General features: G+C 47.5%; 1 protein-coding gene across 1 annotated transcript in view; it reads right to left on the bottom strand.

Annotated features, from left to right (window-relative positions):
- Positions 1 to 19,486, bottom strand: part of GABBR2 (gamma-aminobutyric acid type B receptor subunit 2) — a 328,260-nt gene that overhangs the window by 307,520 nt on the left and 1,254 nt on the right. The window lies entirely within an intron of this gene.

The following is a 19,486-nucleotide window of genomic DNA, read 5'->3' as shown; positions in this document are numbered from 1 at the left end:
TAAAAAAGTGTGGCAATACACACCATGATATCAAGAGTGATGGTGTTAGTGGGGTTATGAGTGATTTTTGTTTTCTTCTTTTTATTTGCTTTTTCCAAATTTTCTTCAATAAACATAAATTACTTCTATGATAAGATAAAAACATTGCCAGTTATCTTTTTTTTCTTGTTAATACAAATTCTCCATGTAGGAAAGTTGGTCTTAAGGAAGGCTTCTTTTCAAAAGATGCAAATGATCTGGTATGTACATTTCCCATCCCAGCTGGGGAAGGTTCAGCAATTGAGATGGGTTCCATGGGGGTGATATTGACTCAAGTCCCTAAACAGAAGTCACTCATGGTACTCAAGGTATCTATTTATTCCTCACTATATCTGTCCTCTTTCTGGAATAGGGGGCTTGTGATTCCAAGATAATATACCTATCCCAAAAGATCAAATATATTTTGCAATACTTTACAATAACATTTTTCCAAGACACACAGTGAAAACAGTATCTGTGGTAGAGATAAACCTCACTCCAGTCCAAAGCCTCTCTCCTTGGAGATCTGTATTCTGTCCGTGCAGTGGCCTCTGCCTGCATCCCTGCCCTAAGGATGAAATTCTGTGCTTTCCTCAAGGCCAGCTGTTGTCTCACCACACCCCCACCCAAACTGCCTGGTCCAAGGCAGAATGAACTATTATGTGGCAGAACAGAATGTTCTTCCATTCCTGGCTCCTCCGTTTGGTCTCAATCGAGTGATCACCGACTCCTGGCCCATGGCTGCCTACCTCAGGATGAACTGGATTTTCCCCACAGCCAGTCTGATGGCACTAGCCCATTGACCTCTGGCACCAGCTACACGCATGTTGCAGGAAGATACTGGCTTGTGAGCTCCATGAGGACAGAGACCATGTTTGGTACTGCCCACCAGACCCTGTTGCCTGGCACGTGGAGGTCTGAATCAGCATCTGTAGAAGGGAAGGAGAGAGGAGGGCGGGAATGGTAGTCTGAGATGAAGCCAAGGTCACCAATAGGAGCTTTTCTCTAGTCTGTGGACATCTTTGATAGTCTCACTAGCCTTGGGTTTCCCAGGACATGCCCTGAAGGAGGCCCCATTCTTAGCGGACCTGGGAACTCAAACCCACCGGATGGCCTGAATTTCCATCACACACACACTAAGCAGATCCCTCCCTCCAGAGATCATAATGAGTCATGTCAACTAGGGCCTCAGTCTCTTTTCACACCTACTCCCTTTAAGCTTCATCAACTTTGTTCTGTCCTTAAGCAGTTGGTTTTTCAACCCAAGCGCTAGTTGACACAGTTAATCCTAAAAAATAAATCTTGGAATCCTGAAGCAGTGGGGTGAATGTAACAAGAGGAAATTTGTTTTCTGTTTCTGTCATCTAAAATATTTGCTAATCCTCCTAGTTTGATATCATCAGCAAAATTTCACCAATGTAACTTCAATGACCTTGAAGTTATTCAAATCACTGATTTAAGAAATAATGTATATCATATATATATATACATACCTAAAATTTAAAGGCCCAGGCAAAAAGCAGAGCCCTATGGGCAATTACCACAGACTACTTGCAGATTAACATCTTTTGGGTTTGAGATTCAGTCAACAGATGCACCTAAATGAACCATCGTCTCTACCCGGTTGAAAAATTACTAAAGATTTTATCAAATACCTTTATGGAGTTCACATTTGCTAGGTTCCCAGGTCCCCTGACCAAGCCAGTCTTATGACTTTCTTCACAAAGTAAGCAAGATGAGTCCAGCAGGTCATGCTCTTGGAGAACTCAGAGTGACCTTAAGAGTCCCTTGGAGAACCAGGCAAGCCCTGATCACCACCTCCTTTCCTACTTGTTCAGTCCACCCCCTGGGCACCACACCAGAATCACAGCCAGTTAAGGTTCCTGCTAACTGACATGGAACACTCACACATCCCTCTGCAGACAGCTGGGGTGTGCATGCGGGGAGAGGTCATGGCAGCCAGAGTGAGCCTGGCAATGAGAAAGACTTGCTGTTCTAGAAGGGGGGAGTAGAAAGCATGATAGGGATGAGTGGAGAGAGCTCGATCTGGGCCAGATGTTGATGTTGCTCTCACTCTCCCAGGAGGAAGAAAGATAAACAAAATGCAGAGCAAACACTTACAGAGGAGACCACTCTTGCCATGAAGACCTAGGCTGGAGGCCCAGCTCTCCTGCAATCCCACTGGATGGCTTTAGCAAGTTAAAGCTCCCTTCTTCTCTTGTTGTCTTAGTCCATCCAGACTTTGGTAACAGAATACCACTGCCTGAGTGGCTTAGAAACAATAGTAATTTATTTCTCATAGTTCTGGAGCCTGGAAGTCCAAAATGAAGGCACTAGCAGAGTCAGTGTCTGGTGAGGGTCCACTTCCGGGTTCACAGATGACCATCTTGTGCTGTGACCTCACACAGAAGAGGCACATGAGCTCTCTGGGTCTCTGTTTATAAGGCACTAATCCCGGTCAGGAGGGCTCCACCCTTATGGCCTAATCACCTCCCAAAATCTCTACCTCCAGATACCATCACACTGGGAGTCAGGATTTAACATATGAATTAGGAGGGTGGGCACAAAATATTTGGTCTATAGCACTGGGCCTCTGCTTTCTCATCTGTAAAATGGGGATAATGATAACATTGTCTATGAGAAGGCAGGTGAGTGGACCACTTCTCTTTTGGGGTCCCTTTGAAGGCTAGACACAAAGACAGTGGTGCATAATGGTTGTGGACTTGAGCCCTAAAACCAGACTGCCTGGGTTTGAATAGTCAGTGATTAGCCCTGTAACTTTAGGCAGGTTATTGAACCTCTCTGCACCTCAGTTTTCTCATCTGGAAAATGGAGGCAATAAGAATGCTTACCTCATAGGGCCTGGATAAGAAGTAGATGATTTACTACCATAAAGTGGTTGGAGCAGAGGACAAGCCCATGAACATGTTCACTCTGACAGCACTGGTGTGCAGAAGGTGGGACATGCCGCGGTTCCACTTAGGCCAGTCCCTGCCTGCTCCCAGGGACCCAGACAATAAACTAGGGTTCCCACATCCCAGGTGTTTGCAAGATCTTGTATAACTCCAAATGAGAGGCGCTGGACTGGAGAAAGCCAACTACTGCAGCCAGAAGAGGGGCCGGTGGCATCCTCTGAAATAGTCTCTTATCCAGGCATCTCCTAGCCTGGCTTTTTTCCAAAGGTGTCAGAATGGTAGGGTTTGTGGCACTGTTGTGTTCTTCCTAACACTATTACATCAGTTATGACTATTTTTACCATACAAAGGCCTCAAAGCCATTAAACTAGCTTCTTATACACATCAAAAATATGTAAGAAAAGCTTTTCAGGATATAGTTACTTGTTTGTTCTGGTAGGCCTTCCATATCCTCTGACATTCTTTCTTCTAACTTATACAGGATGAAAGAATCCAACTGCCCATTTTCTGCCCAGAAAAGTTAAATCTGACTTAAAAACAAGGATAGCTCAGTCTTTTACCCACTGTCCTGTTTCTTCCCCAAACCTAAATGAGACATGCTTTAGTCCCCATTGTTTTCACAACACAGTTTTCTCTGTAGCTTTCATGATTTCCTTCTTCATGTGTTCAGACAACTGCCACCATAGGGCTCTCCTACAGAAATACTTATCAACCCCAGACAGTCCTATTTTGACTTTTTCTCAGGGCTTTCCAGCACTATTATCTGACTTAAGTATAAAATCACCCTGGAAAGGTAGAGCAGGTATCTCCCCCATTCCACAGATAAAGAAACTCAGGCTCAGAGAGCCCAGTTCCAGAAAGACCCCATGGGTGAGTCTTCCAAGACCCACACCTGCCTTCGGAACACATCCCTTTCCCTTCAGTTCCCCTGAAGCATTACAACTCCCTGTCTCTAAACACCCAGAGCTGAGTCTTTTGGCTAAAAATCCAGCTGAGTCCTTATACATCAACTTCTTTATCAGCAGATGTGAGAAAACTACTGTATTGCCCTGTTCCGAATCTCTTCCACCCCAAGTGGGTTTTAGGAATGACCTGTCACTGCTCAGAGACGAAGTGATCTGTGGCAGGCTGAAAAAGGGCTGGAACCTGGCCGGTCTCAAAAAGAAAGCCCCTAGGAGATTTTCTGTCTCCAAACCCAGAGCCTGCCCTGGTGGGGAATGGAGGGGACACCTAATTCTTGCCATATATCCTGCCACACTCAAACAGAGATAGGTCCCCAGGACCAGCACAGCATGTGGCTCAATCCAGATCAAAATGGGAAACCTCTGCAGCAGACTGGTTGCCCATCAGCCTGACAGACAGGCCTGGGGAAGTCAGCGCCAGCCTTCTGCCCTCAGACCACATGGCCAGGCCTGCCAACCTGGCTTCTGACTGCTCAGGTTCTACTACAGTTATTGCAGCGTGGAGCACTGGGGCGCTGCAGCTCTCTGCCTCCCTTCATCAAGAAAGCCATTAAGAGAAACGTAAAGCTGATTGCATCTATTAGGCCCACCTACAGACCTAACTTGGAGTAAGCTCTGAAATCACCCCCAGGCCTCTTAGGGCCTGAGTCATTTTTCGACTGTTAAAATTAGAATGGTCTCTTGGTACACACACTCCTGAATCTAAGTGGTGTCAAAAAAGGTTGGGTCCTGTTCCTGCTCAATGTTCACAGGCATCCGTGGTGTGCACAGCCCCAGTGTGGGGTTTGTGGGACACTTCCTCTCATCAGCACCTTCCTGCCACCCCACCACGCTGGTACCCATATCCCAACTGTGCAGAGAGAAAAGCAGGCTCAGTGTGTTAGGGGCTTGCCAGAAGCCCAACCCCAGGGGATGACAATACCAAGACTTAACTCCAAGTCTGCCTGATCCATGCTGCACCCGAGTCGTTGTGATGGCCCTGGAGATGACCCTGTCCAGCTCCCAAGTAACATGGAAGTGTGCCCTCCAGCTTCAGCCAAAAGGAAACCTCTTTGCTGACAACAAGTACCAGAAGTCAGGACCTTGCAGGAGGCCCTTGGTGAGCATTGATTGATTAAAAAATATGCTTTCAGATACTGCAGGCCTGAAAATGGTTGTATTTCTAGACCTTTCAGCTCTCTCTCCAGTGTCTCCTGTGGTCAGTCACCTCTGTGCCTGCCACATCTGAATGGCTCAGCATTGTCCCTGCACAGTCCTACCTCCCAGCTTTGCTGGTGCAGTTCCCCCCTCCCACAGAGTTCTGCCACATCTTCCACCCTTGTCCTTCAAGGCCAGCTCACCCCTGTTCTGTGCAGTCCTCCCAGGTTGCTCCCAGGGAGCATGCACCGCCTCCCCTTCATGCTCTTATAGCCCTTACTCGTGCTTCCCCTAAAAGTGCATTCAAATCAGCCTCATATCACTTATTTTATTTGACAAACATTTTTACTGTTTTCAGGCAGTGGTTGAGGTCTTCAGCAAACTCCAACTGCCTTTCTTCATAACTATCCTATCAAGTAGGTACTGTTACCACCCCATTTTACAGATGAAAAGACATGAGTGGCTTGCCCCAGATTAACACAGCTGCCAAGTGGTGGCCAGGCAGCCCTGCTCCAGAGTCAGTGCTCACCCCTAAGCACTCCACTAGGCCCTCTTGCTTTTGTGTGAGGTGTTCACACTGTCCTGTGAAACCCTCAAGGGTGGGGGTCGTGTCTGACTCATGCTCAGGTGCCCACAGCCTGGCATGAGGCAGGTGCTCTGTGATTGTTCCTGAATGGAGCTCAATGTCTAGCACAAGGTCCCCTCTTCCACGTGGCCATCTGACAGTGGCCTGCAGTACAGATACTGGCCAAACTTCTGGCCTCTCTGAACTCCTGCCTCCCTCCTGCGGACAGCCACTGGGGGCAGGCCTTCCTGGAGGATGAAACAGGAAGCACTGTATCGCCTGAGAAGCCGACAGCATCTATGCACACATCTCAGCATATCCCCATTCCATCCTCTCCGGGGCTTGATTGAAGGGCCTCAGGGAATGGCCGCCATCCATGACTCCCCTGGCTCTGGCTGGATCCCCGTAAACCCAGTCAAGAATTCAGGACTACAGACCCTTGTCTTGCTAGACTGGAGTGTGATCAGCAGCTGTGGGTAGTGCAAAGGGCACTCAGTTTAGAGTCCAGCAGACTTAGACTGAGTAAGTCTCCACTTACTGCTTCGCCCTGGATGCATCACTCTGAGCCTCAGTTTCCCCATCTTTCAATGGGGCTATTGGAAGAATTCCTCTCTTACCAGGTTGCTACAAGATAATGTATTTGGAATAAATAGTAAACTCTGACACAACACAAAATTTGTAATTCTTGTAGTTTAATTGTTGGAATAATATCTGCTAAATAAGGTTATTACAAGAACTAAATCAGAAACCAATTACACGTCACCCTTCATCAGACTGGGGTATGGATAAGATCACATTTCTTTGAATGCTCAGACAAGGATAGGCTCGTTCTGGCGTTCTCCGGCACACTAGGCCCAGTGCTCCCTGGGCCCCCAGGGAAGTAAGTCTATGCTGCACCACTCAAGGGGCGCCTGAGCCCAGCCTTGGTTCCATTCAGCTCCACCCTGTTGCCATGGTGGCTCTGTGGTGCCTGCTGAACACCCACTAGGCACCAGACCCATACACTTTGGTCCTATTTAGTCCTCAAACAAAGCTGGCTGTCTTCTGCCACATCTCTGTGTTACACTTCAGGAAAGGGAGGCCCCAAGTGAAGTGACCCACCTGAGGTTCCCCAGCAGGGCTGAGAGTCACACCTGGATGTCTCCAGCACAGTGCCCAGAGCATAGTAGGGGCTCAGTAAGGACCCGGCACTCTGCTTTCTCTACTACGGAGTCCCAAGACTACAATTAGGGCCTGCCAGGGCCACAGCTGGCGGGGAATCATGAGCAGTCAGGGCAAAGTCTGTCATGTGGTCTACAGACACAGGAGCCCAGCGGGGGCTTGTCTGAGGATGTGGTACTTCAGGGACTACCAGGGCCCCCAGACCTCTCAAGCCAACCTCATCATCTCCCACTGCCTAGTCCAGAACTCAGAGGTCTCAGCCAAAGCTCTTTCTGGAGAAAATAAATACTATTAGCTCAGCACAGGGGCATCTCAGCCACCCATTCCTCAGCTGCCATAGACTGGTCCTGTCTATGTATTTCAAATTTCAAGCCCATATACCAGGCTTTGCCCCAGACCCTGAACCTAGCAACGCCCCATGACTTGAGGGCTGGGTCCCCACTGCTGGCCTGGGTCCCAAATCACTGTAGACAGCCTTCGCTAACTCCCACAGCCCCAAATTTCTGCCCTGGAACCTTTGTTAGACAGTTAGGTTGTGGATGGTCTTGGGTCTAATGCCAACCAAAGACAGTGGCTGGCTTCTGAAGGTATCTGACAGTTGAGAGGAAGACATGTTAACTAACTCTTGTTCTAGATGCTTCTGTTTTCCAGCCTGCTTAGGTCAGGCTCAGCCTCAGCCTCAGCCCCCTGCCCAGCTGCTTTCCCAGACTTATAACCTAATGCTGTGTCCTCCTTCTTCATTAGGAAGTTGAGTGCATCACCCATGTGAACAATATCCCACTATCGTTTATAAAGATGTTACTGGAAACATCCAAGGGCCCAAGAACAACCCAGACTTAATTACACTTTGTGCTTAGTTTCTGGCCTATCTTACATCTGTAACTCTTCACAGCTTCTTAAAGCCCTTTCACATTGATCTGTTTCTCTTCCTTCTTCCTCCCTCTGCTTCTCTCTCCCACTAGTCAATCATCTCTACGAAAACTTATGGAGGAGCAGGCAGGCACATTATTATTCCCATTTTACAGATGAAAAAATCAAGATGTAGAGAAGGTAAATAATTAGGTCAAAGTCACCCACTAATGAGTATCAGGGACATGCACAGAGCTCTTTCCCCTGAACTGCCCTGTCCCCTAGGCTGAAACACTGGTCTCTGGAGCCAAACAGGAAACGTGTTCTCACATGGGAACACCAGGCATTTTCTCTCTTGCCTTCAAATCCTGCTCTCAATTGGAGCAATCCGTTCCTCATAGATGCCCCATAACATCACCCTCTGCTCCATTAGAGGCTCGGTTGTGATTTTATCCAAAATTGTTACATTCTACATTGTGTTTAGCACCGTTCATGCAAAAAGCACTTGCTAAGCACTTCCAGTGTGCCAGCGGCCACGCGAGGTGCTGGAAGCACAGGGGCCTTATTCACTCACAGATATTACTGAGCGCCTGCAGGCTCTGTGCAAGGCGCTGGGACATGGCGAGCACAAAACTAATGACATGCCTGTCCTCCTGGGCTGGGCCAGCTCACAGCTGTGGAGGAGGTGGACTACAGACAGAAGTGACAATACAGAGCCACAAGGACTTCACTGGGGACGACAGCCTAGCCCCAAGGGCCAGGGAGGTTTGCCACTGAGCTCTCAGCACACCTCAAATCCTCCCAGGAATGGATGGGACTTACAAACAACCATTTAACTTAAAAAAAAAAAATTCAATGAAGCTCAGGCACAGATCACACACTTTGTCAAACACAGAGTTCCCTACTGAAATAAGAAACAGTTTTTATGTGAATACATAGCATTTTACATGTTCATATATATTTCAATAACAATGATAACAGTAAAATTTCAGGGGCCATCTACTCGGTGTGGCCCCCCGTGCTCAATGCTTTCCATGAACGTTTGACATTAACTTCCAAATGACCCTCAGAGGAAGTCTCGTCCCCATTGCACAGATGAGGCTCAGGGAGCAGTGCCAGCACACACACAGGTTGTCCAATTCCAAATGCGATGGTTTCACCCCAGTGCCCAGCTGTCTCGTCCACACTAGACAGGCTTTGCAAAACACATAGAAAGACACTGTAGACACCCACATCAACCTCAGGAATCTTTCAAGATTCATCTATTCATTCCACAAATAATTATTGAGCACCAACTATCTGCTAGAAGCTGTACAGGGCACTATGGTGAGCCAAAACTGACCTGTTCTTGCACTTACAGAGCACAGTTCCCTGGAGGAATGAAAAGACCAATGTTGATCAAATAATCCAACAAATGCAAAACTACAGTTGTGATAAGCACTAGAAAGGAAAGGTTCATGCTTCTTACAGAAAACATGACAGGATTTTTCCTAATTAGGGAGGACAGAGAAAACACACTTGAGCTGGCATCTAAAAGATGAAGAGAGGCAGAGAAAGCATTCCAGGCAGTGGGGACAGCTTGTGCAAAGGCCCTGTGTGGGGGGAACACACTCACATTGAGAAACTGAAAGGATCATGTGCCTGGGCCCAGAGGGCAAGTGGAGAGTGCTCAGCACTGTAGCTGCTGAGCGTGCAGGGCGCTCTGCAGGGCCTCCAACGTCTCCAGATGTTTTGGCCCCACCCCCTGAAAAACAGTGAGTCTTTGCCGGGTGTCAAGCAGGGAAGCCACCTGATCAGAGTGCTGGGGCCGGGATCCTATCCTCTGCACCTGGGGTACAGCCCTGTACCCATCCTGGGACTGCACCACCACACTTCTCATGCTTCATGATAATGCTCCTGGGTGGCCTCCCGAGGTGCCTTTGAGAGCACAACTGCTTCAGGTTCATCTCTACAAGGCCCATGAACATCCTCAGGCCTGGCACAGAGCAGGTGCTTAGCAAGTCTGAGCTATGTGGTAAGGCTACATGTATCACCACTGCCCTGGAGATGATCTGAGTCTAACAGGAGAGACACAAACGCAAACACTGACACCCTAGTAAACACTCCGGGAGGTGACAATTCTGCAGGTGCAAGGGGAGCAGACGGTGGATCCGTGGGGGCCAGGTGTGTAGACACACAGGCTTAAAGTGAGTGAAGAGCACAGGTCTGGCTGTGTGTGACTGAGTGGGTGGACAGGGAAATGGGAGGGGGGCTGAATTAGAGGGAGAGGGAAGAGGTTGGGTAAAATTCACCAAAAAAAAAAAAAAAGGCATAAGCTCCTGACAAACTGTGCCACTTGGTTCTATGGGAGAAAGATAACTACCTAAAGATGCCGCTTCACTTAGAACTTAAGCAACAGAGATCAAAGTCAGACCATCCAGATTGAAATCCCAGCTCACTACTTGTTTGGTTGTTGAATAAGTGATTTAACCTCTCTAAGCCTCATCTGTAAAGTGCAGACAATAATAGTACTACTGCAACAGACTGGTGTGAGTATTCTTAAATGAGAATGAAGCAAAGCACATGACGTGGGGGCTGACATGTGCCAAGCACAGGATAAAGCTGAGTTTTTACTGGTGGTATATTCTCTTTTCCTTTGCCTATGCACTGAATGTTTCCATTCTCTTTTCCTTTTTTTTTTTAATGACAACAAGATCAGAAGCTCTCCAAGGGCTTCCCAGTGTTTCTTGAACGTACAGAGTCCAGCACAGAGCTCAGAAGGGTTGGTAGGGCCCTCAGAGGACACTGTGTGGAGTGGAAGAGAGCCGATTTGTCTATCAAAGCCAATGCACACTGAGCTAAGCTGGGTGGGAGAATTAGCATGGGCTCTGATCATATGCCCTGGAGTGGGCTACTGGGTCCCTGCCTGCCAGTTAAATCCCTGACACAATTCTGGGCAATCTCAGAAGAGTTTCAGTGAATGGGTAGTTCAAGAAACAAAGTAATTTGGATAATATAGTGATCATTGTAAGGATGGCTGTAGATTTCGAAATCAGTTCTCTCTGAACAAAGTCAAGTGGATCATAGGCAGAGTGTGAAAATATCATTTTCTTTCTGCCATCTCCTGACCCTGTGCCATGAGAGCGGCAATAATGTATTACTCCACCAAGTCCTTCTTTGGCTAGATTTTATCTGAATGGTGACTGATGATGTCCTTGCCAAATGGCAGGAGAAGGGGTCTGCTTCAGCCAGCAGCTGTGCAATGTGGGCACTGATGAAGACAGATGACTCCATTTACTCAGTACTTTGGATCAAGCACTAATTTTCTAGATGACAATGACAATTCATCCTTTCAGCAATGTAGACTGGTTCAAAAAAGATTGAAAAAATAAAAAATTGGCAGAAAATGCCCAATCTGCCCCAAAAAGGTGTCACAACACTCGTGCCCTGGGAATTCTCAAACTCTCAAGCTCAGCTCATAACCAATTTGCTTTTATTTTGCACAGGACTCTAATAAACTTGGTTATCTGATTCAGGATCCAGCCAAAACCAGAGCAAGGAGATGGTCACCTCCACACTGAGTTCTTCTAGTTTCCAAGTCAGTCTTGACCACGGAAGGATAAAGAGCAAAAGCTTCCAGCCCAGGAGCAGGGAGCCTGGACTAAGTCTTGCTGTTAGGGCATCCCAGGGCACCCCTTCATTCCCTGTGCTCAGACCTGCTGCCGGACCGCCTGGCTCACCAAGGCTGATGACACCTTCATTCCTACAATCTCATGCCCCTCTTGCCTCTCATGCTCCCTGGAGTGGAAAAGGAATATCAGAACCTGATTCCTGCACCCATCAACTACTGATTAGAATAGTGCTCTGATAAATCGATCTCCTAAAACCATAATACATTTCAGATGCTGGAAAGTATTTCTTTCCTAGGTTTTGTGTATCTTGGAGGCTGCTGCGCACGCTTATCAGGCAAGAAGAGACTGACGCTGGCTTTGCACATAATTTTCTATTGCCACATCCAACAAACACCCTCTCCCTTTGCTCTCCACAACTGCAGGGACCCAGAAAGCACCACCTGGTAAGAAGAACACTAAAGAAGCAATAAAGACCAAACAGGAAGCTCACCCCACATGGCTTGGCGTACAAAGTACCTCCTCGATTTGCTAAAACTATGCCCATTAATCCTCTTAGAACTGCAGAGCTGGTTCCCAGGCTTTTAGAGCTCCTTGTTCATTCAATAAATATTTCTTGAGTTCCTGCTCTTTGCCTGCCCTGAGCGAGTGCCTAGAGGGACCACAGGGGAGCCAGACACACTCAGTGCCTGCCCTCATGGGCAGGAGATCCTCAATCCAAGTTGCAATTCACAGAAAGGAACAAAGACATCCTTATGCTTTAGCAACTAACCTCACACCAGAATTCAGACTGTGATCCCACCTGGGGCTCACACTTCCATGGCTTTAGCCTGGCACACCTGCTCATTCCTAGTGAGGTACAGAGAGGAAGGCATCTCACCAGCCTCACTGCACCTCATTAACATATGCATAGACAGTAAGAATAACGGAGTAGATGAATGCAGATGCTCATTGGGCAAGCTATGCCATTTAATTCTCTCACTTTCCTAGAATCAAAATAAATAACAACAACAAAAAAAGTAGGAGATATGAAGCCATTTACATTTTATTCCCAAACAACATGGAGAATGACCAAACAGGTGCCTCCAGAAGGAGGATGCCGTCTCCAGCTTTCCCTACTGATTCCTACCATGGCTGGGTCACACCCCGTGCAAACGGTTTGTCTTGACCACCTTTTTAGACAGTGAGGTCCTCAAGGGTGGGGTCTGTGCCACATCCATCTTTGTATCCTTGAGCCTAGAACAGGGCCTGGGAGAAAATTCTCAACCAGAGCATGTGGTATTAGGGCTGAAGCAGAAGCAGGAACTGTCTGGGGCAGCCAGCACAGTGGCCACTCAGATCTCCTTTGCAGAGAGTACCAGCAGGAGTGTAGTCAGCTAACAGCCTTCAGCTGTAGCTTCAGGATCTGTTGCAGCATTTAACTGAGCTAAGGATAATCTCCCCAGGCAGCTCTCTACTGAGCACCCCACTGGGTTGTCTGGGGGCCGGGGGTCTGAGAGCTGCCCCCCAGTATGAGCCTCTTCCTACCCAACTCTCCTTGCTTCCCCCTCTCCTCTCATAGCTATCAGAACAGTATCATGTCCGAGAATTTCCTACCTCCTCTTTCAACTTTCCCAGATATTAGCCCCAGAGCTGCTGCACTTATAAATTCATCTTGGCATCTACTTTCTGAAGGACCAGAATGACCAGTGTCTGTGGCATCCATATACCTCTCCACACATCCCAGCCTCTTTCAAAGTTAGGTTGACCAGTGGCTATTTCTGGTCAATGAAATCTGAGTAAAAATAACATGCATCACTTCCAAGTAAAGATGGTTAAAAATCCGGTGTGCCTTCCCCAGGATTCCTCTCTGCCCCCATCTTCCTGAAGCCACAAGATGAGAGAATCACAACATAAAATCAGCCTGGATCCGTGTGCTCCCACTTGCAAGAGAACAACTCCTGGGCGAGCACCTCTGACACACTCTGGACTTTGGGTGAGCAATATATAACTTTGTGTTATGCAACAGAGATTCCAGGATTTTTTGTTAATGCAGCACAGCCTAGTCCACCCTAACAAAAGAATATATCCTAAACGCATGTATGTTTAGCACCTCTATTTGCACTAGTATCTTACACTTCCAGTCTGCTTGTTTTCCTGCTAAGATGTCAGATCTCTGTACAAAGTTGGTGTTACTCTGTGCCCACAGAAGGGTAGGCCAAATGCATGAAGAACAGCTTTTAAAGATAAAGTTAGCTCCCTAAAACTCTTAGCCTAATACCAGGTATTAAACAGGCCCTAATGTGTTAGTTCCACCAAACCATGGGTGCCTGGCGAGATATGGGAAATTGGTCGGGGATTGGCATGGCCAAGTGCATTGCCCTTATACTAGGGAAGCTTGGGGGTTGGTGCTGGTGGGAAAATGTAGAGGCAGCTACAGCCTGACAGTCAATCCTGATTCACTGGGTCACCTATGTTCTGTGGTGATGGGGGTGGGGGCAGGTGAAGACCCTGGGAAAGTGATATGGACAAGCCATTCATTCTATGAGATGTTAATTCAGAAACAGATTCTAATTTGTTCACTTATAGTTCAGTTCAGCAAGTATTCACCGATGCCCACTGATGTAAGACACAGGGGACACACGCTGGCCCTGCCATCATGCTACAGTCCAGTGGGAGAGAAAGAGGCAAATGTAGCTATGGTACATGGCAGACTGAAAGGTGTAGGGGCATACACTTTAGTAAAGGTCTCATGCTTGAATCCTCTTCCTCCAAAACCCCTCACAGCAACATGGCTTTGGAAAACACAATTGCAGATAACACTGCTTTATTTTACATCATGTCTTGAGGTTCCACATCCTCCATATTTGCTCCTTATTACAGCCCTGTGAGGTTAGCATAGGTATCCCCAGGTGATACATGAATAATGACACAGGTGACAACAGAGCAGCGAATATTTACTGAGCACTCACAGTGTACCACGCCATTGATTTCATCACTTTACCTCATAGTCTTGTTCATTCCCCTGAGGCACTTAAGATGTTAGCCCTATTTGATAGATGAAGAAATGGAGGTAAAGTGGCTTGCCCAAGGTCACAAGCAGGTAAGTGGTAGCCAACGGAGATACAGACCCAGGTCTCCTGACATGCTAAGGAGCCCACCCATCAAGTGCAGGAAGCCAGGGGAGCTCAGGGCCTGCAGAGGCAGTTTGCTGGTCTGTGGCCGGCCTCATCCCCACAGGGGTGCTCTCTTTTGCTCCCCTGCAGTGCAACTGATCGTAGTGACTTCTGCCTGCCAGATGCACTCCCCCATGGTTCCCTCTCTGCTGTCCCGCCTGCCCTGTCAGGCCTGGGTGTTTCCATTCCCCTCCGTGTCCTCCCACATGGCCTCTCCATCTCTGTGCCTACCCCAGCATCTCGCCCCTGAAAGACTGTGACAGCTTCCAGCTTCTCGGCCTCCAGGCCTCTGCATTCCTACCAGCCCTGATTGTGTCACATCCATGCTCTAAGACCCCCATGGCATCTCACAGAGCTCCAGAATAAAGGCCAACCTTCTTGACACGGAATTCAAGGCTGTCCACACCTACCACCTACCTTTTCCTCCACAAACCCTGTGCTCAGGTAAAAATATAACAAGTCAATATTCCCCAAACACACCTCACACTTTGTGGTCTCCATCCTTCGATCTTGGGGATCCATCCTAGGATCCAACACCCATTTCCCAGAGACCCTGTCTCTCTGCGCCAACACTATGTTTATTCTTCCAGGCCCATCTTGACTTCCCACCCTCCAGGAGGCTTCTCTTGACCCAGGTATGATGTTCCTTTTCTCTTAATACCCATGGCATCTATTGTTTCTTTCCAGAATTTGGCGTCTCCCAATGGCCTGTCTTTGTGGATATCTGTGATCAGACCAGCCTGGCATCCACACCCCTTTAACAGCCTCTGATGTCTTTCAGGAATTATCTTTTTCCCCCTCTATATTTATGTGGCTAGGTAGGGTTGACCTTGCACCCACTCCCTCCCTGAAAGGCTGGCAGATGTTCCAGGTCTGGCAGTGTCATATGATCGGTTCAGGGATGGACACATAACCCAGTTCAAGCCAATAAGAGCTGAGTCTGGGATATCTGTTGAGACAGTTAGGAAAGAAACACTCTTCTTACCGGAGTTTCTAAACTGGGAGTGCATAAACTTGCAGCTGCTAGGGGCCATCTGTACAACGGCATGGGGACAGCCTGACTGACAGTGAAGCCAAACACAAGAAATCAGAGCCGAGAGAGAGAAACGTATTTTTTCAGATATCAGTTGAGTTCCTGGATCCAACCATGCCTGAACACAGCAACTCCAGGATTTTTCAGTCACATGGACTGGTTAAAGTTAGGTTTCTGTCACTTGTAACAATAGTCCTAAGCAATACACCTACTGAGGACTAGGTACTGTGCTGGGCAGTGGGGCGAAAACTACAAAGAAGATGTCAGCTTGATCCTAAAAAAGCTCATTTTCTATTGTTTTATTTCTAAGAACAACCATTATTGAGATATAATACACATACTATAACATTCATTCTTTTGAAGTGTACAATTCTATGGCTTTTAGTATAATCACAGAATTGTGCAGCCATCACCCCAAACACTTTCTATCTTGCATTGAAAATGACATACATGTGTTTACCCTATTCTCCCCTATGCACCAGCTCTTCTCTTGAGCCCTAGGCTGGGTTTCCCCCTTTCTGCAGCACCAGCAACTGTAGTAGGTGCTCAATTAATTCCTGCTGAGCTGTACATCACCATCCTTGAAAAGCTTGGCCTCCATTCAAAAGTGGTTTGGGTCCTTTCTAAAGCCCAATGAATGAGAGGACAGATATTTGGCAAAGCCACTCAAGGAAAAGATGTGCATCTCCCATCCCTAGGTTTTCTCTGGATTTTCTAAGCTGGGTCCCTGCATCACGGAATACCTTCTGAGAAGTACACACCTGGAAAGTGCTCTTTTGGCTCCCTGGACTTTTTCTAATTTTATTACAGAATAATTTAAAATGTTAAGTGGGAAAACATATAAATCCAACAATAGGGGCTGGACATAATACTTTTGGTAGAACCATAGCATAGAATAGTATACAGCCACTAAAAATCATCCTTGCAAAGAGAGATCCATAATATAATGTTAACTGAATGCAACACAATATACAAGGGAACTTAGAATAAGATCTCAGGCACATAAAATAGTAAACACAGGCAACTGGAAGGGAATAATGCTGATTGTTATGTGTAATTATCTTTGTGTAGGTGCATTATGGGCAATTATTTTTTCTTCCTGCTTCCCTGTAGTTTTTAATTTTTCTAAAATGAACATTACTTTAATCAAATAGGAAAGCCCACCATTATTTTTTAAATTTATTTCTTGGTTATCATTTAATTTTATTAATGTGGCTACCAAAGCATGAGAAACAACTATATGAAGAACATTTCTGAATCTCTTGTAAAACTTTTTAAAAAAAGACATTGTCCCTCAGAGTCTCTTAACCAAACATGTAAGTAATAATCTGCCATATTTATCTTTTTACCTTGACTGCCAGGAAGTTCAGAGCTAAAATTTATACTCAATAATACAATAACCATCTTAGTCCAGGTTCTTGGTACAGTAACATTCATATTTCTTTATGGTTTCTGATGCTTCCTTTTTTCTATGTTTTCAGTTGTCTTGCTCATGTTTTTATATACTTGAATCTCCCTTGCAATACATAAAGAAGTATTTGCTGACATGATTTGAGGTACACCAGAGGAAAGAGATACTGATTAGCTGATGCTCTGTTGGGATATTTCTTTTTACAAACACCAGGTACTAAGCGGGGCTTTGAATATTCTATTGCTATTCCAGTATAGTAGAGGGCCAACCTGGATAAATGTATTCAGGAGGCTACTTTGGGACAGACTGTCCCAATGATCAGATGAACCCATTCCTTGCTAAATCTCAATCTTTTTGAAGACTGTGAACAAAGGTCCATCCTGGCTGCCCACACTAAGTGACAGGAAATGTCAGCAAAGCTAACCAAAATCCATCCACCACACCCATCTTGTGTTCAAGTCTACAGACACAAGTGACACAGACAGCAGGCGGTTAGGGGGTGCACACAATCCACAAAAAGCCCATCTGAATAACATGGACCCCAGACACTCTAACACAGGCCCCAAATACCTTTCACATCACTATGGATTTTGCTATAATTACCCAGGCTCATCTCTCCTTTACTTCAGCTGAGAGACAAAGTACCTCTACTCTAAATGTGGGCCACCTGAAAATTTTAAGTATTAGGTCACCTAGGTGTTTCTCAAATGTGACACCTCATGGCAGGAGATAACATATTTATTTGATTATAAGCCAGAATTCTTTTTTTCTGGTGATAGCTTCACTGACTCCTGATGAGATTTCATGAGATTTCAAAAGTGAGGGAAAACTAATGAGTCTCAATATTTTAGTTGTGACCAATTTATCACATCTAAACTTGCAATGTTTAATTTGTGAATTGACCCCAAAAGCAAATGAAAGAAGGGAGGCAGGAAACATTTATTTAGTGCTTACAGCATGCTGACAGAACACTGGCCACCAAACCCACCAGCTCATGGCATTTTCCACGCTGCCCTGTCATTTCCCTTCAGCGCTACATCACTGCCTTGCAGAGTACACATAATAGTCCCACTTTTCCAGATGTGCAAATCTAGGCACAGAGAGATTAGATTCCTCGTTCAAGGTCACTAGGGGGAGGATAACCAGTTTCTGAATAGAACCCAGGTCCAACCCACCCCAAAGCCCAGGCTCTGTGCTCCTTGCAGGGCTAGAGATGCTTCCTGTGTGCCTGAGGTAGAGCTTACCCTCTGCCTTCCTCCCCACGGCTTCTGGCGGATTCCCACCAGCTGCAGAGCCTCCTCCTCTTGCCTTTGGGCCCTTTCACTCAGAAAGTCATCAAGACACACTTGAAAAATAAAATATAAAAGCTTCAGCCCACACCCTGAAACTAAGCACCCATCCCATTAGCCACAAACAAGCTAATATAAAATCTCTTTCAGAGCAGCTTTCTGAAGGGAATAGACTGGTGATGAACACATTATGCAGCTGGCAATATTTGATGATGATGCAAACAGGGCTGCCCTGTCTACAAATATTTTTGTCTCCAAAGAACTGTCTCTCCTGTTCTCCAAAAGAACATGTATGGAAGCAACAAACAGTGCAGAGAAGACATGCCTTGGTATTATTGTGCTGCCTTCTCCACTTATGTGTGCCGAACAAATACCCTAGAGAACTTGAAATGTTCGCGCAAAGACGGGAATGTCATTCAGAAATGATTCTACACCCGGGTTACCTCTGCTCAGCCACCCAGTGTGCATCCTCCTGGGGCAGAGGAAGGCACTCCGCTGGCAGCAGCCTGCGCGCGCCGCCAACTGCCTCTCGTTCCTTCACCTTTTATTTACAGTGCAGAGCAGCCCGGTTCATCAGTGAGGGGGGGTGGCAGGGAATAAGATGCAATCCAGATTTCTGCTCTTTCTCCGGGGACAAAAAAGAGAGAGAGAGAGAGAAACCGACAGAAGGAAGCCGAGGCCAGACTGCACGATAAGCGCGGCGGCGCGACCCTCCTCTAGGAAGCGGGCTGCACCTGGCCTCTTGAAGCTCCCGGGGAGCCAGGGCCAAGCCCAGCGCCTCGACCGGGCTTGGCGCGGTGGAAGAAGCACCAACCCCGCGTGCAGAACAAGAAATCACTGCCCCCTTCAGGCTGCAGCCCGAGCGTAGGGGCTCCCCTCAGTCCGGAAAAACTCGTAAGCCGACCTCGCGCGGCCGGCAGACACTCCTCCACCGGGCGACGGTGAAGGTCCGCGCTAGGGCTTCAGCCGGGAACCCAAACAGAGGGCGTGAGAAGTCTTGGGATGGGAAGCTCTCGGGTCTTAGGCTCCCCTCAGAGAAAGGGGCCGGGGAGCAAGCCCGTCTCTGCGCTCCAAGTCCGGGTTTCAAGTCTGCGACCGTAAAAACTGCGCCTGCAGCCGCAGGGCCAGTAGCCGCAGGGCCAGCAGCGGCGCGACCGGACACCCCCGCACGTCCGGGGCGACACCTGTCAGGGGGGTACTCTCTGTGCAATTAAACCGACGGCGAGACTCCTCATGAAACCGCCCCGCTACAGGCAGCGCCGGGCTCATCCGGGCAGCAGCGCTGCGGAGCCGGCGGCCCCACACCTGCCCGCGCGGTGCCGGCTCCGAGCGGCTGGCGCGCACCAGGAGCCCAGCGCTGCTGCGCGCTCTGGCCCCTCGGGC

This window comes from Manis javanica, chromosome 2, assembly GCF_040802235.1.
Source record: "Manis javanica isolate MJ-LG chromosome 2, MJ_LKY, whole genome shotgun sequence".
Taxonomy (NCBI): Eukaryota; Metazoa; Chordata; class Mammalia; order Pholidota; family Manidae; genus Manis; species Manis javanica.
The sequence above is the reverse complement of the archived record's forward strand: the minus strand, read 5'-3'. Positions and strand labels throughout refer to the sequence as shown.